This window comes from Elephantulus edwardii, unplaced genomic scaffold, assembly GCF_000299155.1.
Source record: "Elephantulus edwardii isolate Elephantulus edwardi_28Jun2011 unplaced genomic scaffold, EleEdw1.0 scaffold00016, whole genome shotgun sequence".
NCBI lineage: Eukaryota > Metazoa > Chordata > Mammalia > Macroscelidea > Macroscelididae > Elephantulus > Elephantulus edwardii.
The window spans coordinates 18,745,894-18,753,277 of record NW_006399766.1 but is presented as its reverse complement, the minus strand read 5'-3'; the positions used below and the strand labels follow the sequence as shown (position 1 = coordinate 18,753,277).

Sequence of the window (7,384 nt, the reverse complement as noted above, 5' to 3'; positions counted from 1 at the left end):
ACCCTCTGAACAACAGATCTGAACTCTGTCCTATCCTGTGCCATCCGCATCATCTCTGACACACTTGAGCCCATTGCTGGGATCACTGTGTCAATCCATCTTCTTGAGGGTCTCTTTCATTGCCCCTCCGCCTTTCCAAGCATAATATCCTTTTCCAAGGATAGCCTCTTCTAGCAACATGCCCAGGTATGAGACAAAGCTTTGCATATCTATAAACATCTATTAATCATAGGAATTCAGAGAAAAGGAAAAGTCACTTATATAGAGGCTATACAGACTAGAACTAAGCAAGGCTGTCCTGTATAGACTAGAACAAGCAAGAAACAAACAGATGTCAGAGCACTTTATATTGTTTTTAGAAATGATTGGTGTTTCTCAAGCTATGGTTCCTTTAGATCCTCCTGCACTTCATGAGATGTAAAAAAGCTGAACTCCACCAATGGGCCGGCCATTTAGGCAAGACAATCATGTTAACATGTAGAATAGTTAGCCCTTCTCCACCTTTTTGAGAGGAAGACCCTCAACCAGGTAGATTGGCACGTTGACTGCAGCAATGGGCTGGCGTATGTCATAAATGATGAAGATGGCACAGAACAAGACAGAGTCCAGATCTGTTGTTCATAGAGTTGTTTCAAGTCATATTTGACCCAATGGCACCTAACAACAACAACCACCACCACCTTCATCCATTTTACAACTATGTTTTATAAATAATGGTCTTGGCACTTGTGATGGAAAAAAATGCAATTGATGACTAATTAGCTGCTGACTTAGTTTGGACAGAAATTATTTCCCCAAATCTCAGTTTCAAAACTTCAGGAGGTTTTAAACTACCCTAAGAATGGTGGACTATAGCCAGGGAGGGCCAACAACTGAAGAAAGGGAGCCAGAGAATGACCTTGTCAAGCTGGGATGTGTGTTCCCCCCCATATGGATCTTGCCGCAAAGTGGGCCTCACATAGTCAACTTTACCCAATTCTTCAAGAAAAGTCAGAAAACTTAAATATCATGTGAAGCTGCCTGATTTTTACATGTTAGCAGATAATTTAAATAGTTTCAAGATCCTTCAGAGGCCAACTAAAACATGTCTACAGGCTGCATTTGGCTCACAGACCTTGGCCCTGCCTTTCTAAGGTTCTTTCCAACTTCTGAAATGCCTTGAGTCTATAAAATTTCTTTTTAAACATTGACACAGAATCTGGATAAACATTTGAAATCCCTGATTAGCATAGAAAACCTTTTCACGGTCAAAAGGCAATATAGTTTCAAGTAAAATACATTAACATACACTGTGTACTTGCTTTCTGAACAATATAATAGCTGTTTTTATTAATTTTTCAATGATTAATTAAGTTTAAATCAAGGGGAACCACTAGTCTACAGAAAGGAGGCAATAGCAGTTGTAATGTCAAGATTATTTTACAACATAATTAAAATAATTCTTTTACTGTTTTCAAATTATAATATTAAAATTATAAATAATGTTTTAAGATTATATTAGCCATTATATCTTGTATGGAGAAGAAATGGAGGCATTGACCTTTTCATGTGAGGGAGTTAACGTGAACTTTTGTGTATTGCAAAACTAAAAATTCATCCAGAGTATTCACAGAAGAATTCTGATCTTGGTCCTTGAGAGAGTTTTCTTTCCCTGAATATAATACTCAGTTGCCTAAAACAAAAGGGAAATTAATATCAGTACCCAGACACATGTCCTTTAGAGAAAGAACTATAATGATAGAAATGCCCACTCACCCAAGAAAATATATTAAATATTTTAACTATTATCAGAAAGTTTCCTGGAACAACCAAAGTGTGCAGTTGCATATTAGCTTTTCTCAGATAGGGTGGGGTTCACTTGGAATTCTTTTATGCCAGTGTTAAATCCATTAATGAAGTCAATTGTTTCCACATTACCAAAACATTAATATGGGACAACTTTTAAAAGCTTTTATTACTGTTTAGGCTGCTGTAAAGCATTAGGGCCCGTAAAAACTGATCTAAGAACGTTCACAACCTCTGATTTTAAACTCAGAGGCGGGTGGTGGTTGTCTTTTAAATCTTATTCAAAATGTAATGGAAACAAGCTGAACATTAAATTAAGAAAACAATTCCATTTACAATACCCTCAGAAAGAATAGAATACTTGGGAATAAATGAATAATGTAAAAGTTCTATTCTGAAACTATAAAACACTTGAAAGAACATAGAACATTTAAAACAAAACACAAATCCACTGCTCTTGAGTTGATTCTGACTCAGTAATTCTATAGGAGAGAGAGAACTGTCTCACAATTTCTAAGGCTGTGAGTCTTTATGGAAGCAGATTACCTAATTACCCGCCCCCCCCCATGTGACAGGCAGATTCAAACCACTGACACATTGGTTAGCAGCCTAATGCTGTAATGCTACACAATCAGAATTCATTATGGAATATTAACCACCACTTCTGTTCAGTAGGGAGCTCTCATGGCCAACCAGGGAGTTCTGGTAGCTCAGTGGTAAGAAATTGTGCTGCCAACATAAAGGTATGCAGTTCAAACCCTCCATGGAAGAAAGATTGGCAATGTCTGTGCTGCCAACATGAAGTTACGTGGTTCGAACCCCCAAGCTGCTCCGTGGAAGAAAGATAGGCAGTCTCTTCCCATGTGATATGTTGCCTCTGAAAACCCACTGAAGGGTCATCTGTGGGTCAGTTCCAATTTGATGGTACTCAACAACAACATAGCCTAGTGTGTAGACAATTATACTGCCAACCCAAATACAGTGGTTCAAACCCACCAGCTGCTCTATGAAAGAAAGATTCACAATCTCCTACTGTGTGATGGATAGCCTAGAAAACCCACTTAAGGATTAGCTATGAATTGGTTCTCAGTAGCACCAAGTTTGAAGTTTTTTAAAAGCTTCCTATTCAGTATTATGTTGGAAGTTGTAGTGAGAGAAATAAGGCGCATCCAAATTGGTAAAGAGGAAATAAAACTATCGCTATCTACAGATGATATTATGTTTTATACAGAAATGTCATAGATTCAGCAAGATAATTATTGGATCCACACAGTCAAATGCCTTTCAAAGTCGATAAAGCACAAATTGACATTCTTCTGGTATTCCTTACTTTCAGCCAGGATCTATCTGACATCAGCAGTGATATCCCCTGTGCCATGGCCTCTTCTAAATTCTTCTTGAACTTCTAGCAATTCCCTATTTATTTACTGTTCTAGCCATTTTTGCAGCATTTTGCAGCAGCATTTTGCTTTCATGTGATATTGTTTGATAGTTCCACAGTCAGTTGGATCACCTTTCTTGAGAGTGGAAACCTCTTCCAATCTGTTGGCCAGACCATTGTCCTCCAAATTTCCTGGCATAGACTGTGAGCACATCCAAGGCTGCATCTGTTAATAGAAACAAGTCAATTATTAACCCATTACCTTCAATGCAGCTTCTACTTCCTCCTTCATTACCATTGGCTCCTGTTCATATGGTACTACTTACTGAAGTTTTTCAGTGTCACTAAGTTCTTTCTGGTACAGTGAATCTGTGTTTGAGAGTTTTTACCAAATCTTGCAGTCCAAAATTGACCGAACATGCCATCAAAATGCATTAATGATAATTGGCGACTGGGATGCATTAATGATTAATGGATGCATTAATGATAATTGGCAATTGGACCAAAGGCACAAGAAATTTTAAGTGAAGTCCTTCACATGGAGACACCAAAGGAAAGTGGAGGGACCAGAGTAACCAGAAATAACAGAAAAATAAACATAGCAAACTGGCAAAGGTAAAACAAGGCCTGACAAAAACCGCACTTAGTGTGAATGGTCTAAATGTGCCAGTTAAGAGAAAAAAGAGTATCAGAATGGATAGAAAAACAAAGCACATCAATATATTGCCTACAAGAGACACATCTAAAAAATGGAGAGAAAGACGCACTCAAAATCAAAGGCTAGGGGGAAAAATATACCAAGCAAGTGGCAACCACAAAAATGTAGGCGTGGCAATAGTAATCTGATAAAACAGACTGCAGAATGAAAACCACCAAAAGAGACAAAGAAGGGCATTATATACTGATTAAAGGCACGTTGTTGTTGTTGTTATATGTTGTCCAGTCGTCCAGTTGTTTGCGATTCATAGCGACCCCATGTACAACAGCCCCAAACCGTGCTCTATCCTGTGCCAATCTCATTGCCTCTGACACACCCATCCCGATTACCCCAGTCACTGAATCAGTCCACCTCACAGAGGGTCTTCCCCTCCTGCGCTGTCCCTCTACTCTACCCAGCATGATGTCCCTCTCTAAAGACTATCATTTGGTGCATAAATGTTGACCAAGGTTATGTTTTCTTGATCTTGGTCAACATTTATGCACCAAATGACAGACCTGCAAAACAGATAAAACAACAGTTAACAGAATTGAAGAAAGAAATAGCACCACAATAATGATAGGAGACTTCAACACACCACAATCACCAAAGGATAGGTCAACTCAAAAGAAACTTAACAAAGATGCAAAAGATCTAAATTATACAACCAGCCAACTCTACCGTATTTGGGGTACTGCACCCAACTAAAACTCAATTCACTTTCTTCTCAAGTGCACATAATATATTCTCCAGAACCGATCACATATTAGGACACAAAACAAGTCTCAACAAATTAAAAAACATTAAAATAATACAAAATATCTTCTCAGACCACTATGCCATAAAAGTAGAAATTAACCATAGGAGGATAAAACTTATAAAACCACCCATGCGGAAGCTAAATAACTCTCTGCTAGAACATGATTTGGTTATAAAAGAAATAAATAATGAAATAAAAAAGTTCCTTGAAACAAAGGAAAATGACAAAAACAACATACAAAACCTCTGGGGTGCAGCCAAAGCAATCCTCAGGTGACAGTTCAAAGCAATAGGCATGGGGGAGCTCTGGTGGCCTAGTGGCAAGAAGCTGCAACTACAATCCCAGAGGCGCATGGTTCGAATCCACCAGATGCTCTGCCGGGGAAGGAGGGACAATCTCCTCCTGTACCAGTCAGATCTGATTTGACGGTACACACACAAATAATAAAATTTAAAAAAAAAATTAAAAAAAAAGCAATAGGCACACACATTAAAAAAGGAAGAAAGAAAAAGTCAATGATCTAACTCAACACCTTTACTGACTAGAAAAAGAACAACCACCTAATCCTATAGCCTCTAGAAGAAAGGAAATTTTAAGGACAAGTGAGGTAGAAAACTGGAGGAAATGAAACCATCAGGAAGACCAAGAGCTCCATTTTTGAAAGAGTCAATAAAATTGACAAACCACTGGCAAATTTAACAAAGGCGGGGAAAGAGATTAAGAAATGACAGAGGTGGCTCACTTGTCCTCGGCTCCGTCCTGCCGCTGTCCGCTGCCCTCCTGCCTCCCCACCATGCCCCTGCTGCACTCTGGTCGCATCCTTTCCGGGGCTGCCATGGCCTTCCACCCAGACCTCGCCACCGCGGCTTCTGCCAGAGCCAGCTCTTGGTGGGCCCACGTGGAGATGGGGCCCCCAGATCCCATCCTGGGAGTCACAGAAGCTTTTGAGAGAGATACCAACAGCAAAAAGATGAACCTGAAAGTTGGGGCCTACTGAGATGATAACGGAAAGCCTTACGTGCTTCCTAGTGTCTGGAAGGCAGAAGCTCAGATTGCTGCAAAAAATCTGGACAAGGAATACCTCCCCATTGGAGGACTGGTGGAATTTTGTAAGGCATCTGCAGAACTGGCCCTGGGTGAAAACAGCGAGGTGTTGAAAAGTGGCCGGTATGTCACTGTGCAGACCATTTCTGGAACCGGGGCATTAAGGATTGGAGCTAGTTTTTGGCAAAGATTCTTTAAGTTCAGCCGAGACGTCTTCCTGCCCAAACCGTCCTGGGGAAACCACACGCCCATCTTCAGGGATGCTGGCATGCAGCTACACGGTTATCGATACTACGACCCCAAGACTTGTGGCTTTGACTTCACAGGTGCTATAGAAGACATTTCGAAAATGCCAGAGCAAAGTGTTGTTCTTCTGCGCGCCTGTGCTCACAACCCCACAGGAGTGAACCCTCGTCCTGAGCAGTGGAAGGAAATAGCCACAGGGGGGAAGAAAAAGAATCTGTATGTGTTCTTTGGCATGGCCTACCAAGACTTTGCCAGCGGAGACGGTAACAAGGATGCCTGGGCCGTACGGCACTTCTTCGAAGAGGGTATCAATGTTTGTCTCTGCCAGTCGTGTGCCAAGAATATGGGCTTATATGGTGAGCGTGTGGGGACCTTCACCGTGGTGTATGCTGATGCTGATACAGCCAAAAGGATGTTGAAAATCTTGATCCGTCCAATGTATTCCAACCATCCTCTCAACGGAGCCCGGATTGCCTCGACCATTCTGACCATGCCGGATCTTCGAAAACAATGGTTGCAGGAAGTGAAAGGCATGGGCGACCGCATCATTAGCATGCGGACCCAGCTGGTGTCCAACCTCAAGAAGGAGGCCTCCTCCCACAACTGGCTGCACATCACTGACTAGATCGGCATGTTTTGTTTCACGGGCCTCAAGCCCGAGCAGGCGGAGCGGCTCACTAAGGAGTTCTCCATCTGTATGACCAAGGATGGCCGCATCTCCGTGGCAGGCGTCACCTCTGGCAATGTGTGCTACCTTGCCCATGCCATTCACGAGGTCACCAAGTAATTTCTCTGGTCGGGAGGAACAGGGGCAGCCTGTCAGTTTTCAGCCTCTGCTGTGAGATGCCCAAGGAGGACGGGGGAGGGTGGGTGCTGGTTAGCAGATTGTTTATTTCAACCACAACATTGAGAAGATCCGCTGTGATCTATCCAAGGAAATCTTCACGGACAGTGAGATGCTCTATCAGATCTGGTTCTTCACCTCCGGCAGCTCCATGATGCCATCGCTGCCCTGCCTCCCCTCCACCAGCTTGGGCGGGGGTGGATCATTATACCAATTGTGAGGCCCAGCGCCCACCTCTGAGTTCAGGCAAGGGAACCCCTGGGCTCTGGTCACAGTGGCCCCATGGGGCTGCAGTGGAACAGCTTCGGCAGCAGGTGGCCGGTGGCAGCAAGACTCACCCATGTTTTTTTGAGAGTCTTTGTCCTCTTGATGTTGAGCTTCAATCCATATTGAAGACCAGTAATCAACTATTCAACTGTTCAGATATAAACTGTGGACTGTGGAGTCCCATGGCAGCCTGTTTCAAAGTAGCCCAACACACCTCCGGCTCCTCACAATACTTCCCCTGCCGTCTTGGTTCTTTAATACTAGTTTATTTACAAAGTTTTGCTTTGGGTTTTTTTCCTTGCAAAAATAAACCTTGATTTTAATATTTCTTTCTATAATGGACATTTTCTTTTTTAAAAA

General features: G+C 42.1%; 1 pseudogene; it reads left to right on the top strand.

Annotated features, from left to right (window-relative positions):
- The first annotated feature begins 5,416 nt into the window (after positions 1-5,416).
- LOC102846041 lies at positions 5,417-6,700 on the top strand (annotated as a pseudogene).
- Positions 6,701-7,384: the final 684 nt, after the last annotated feature.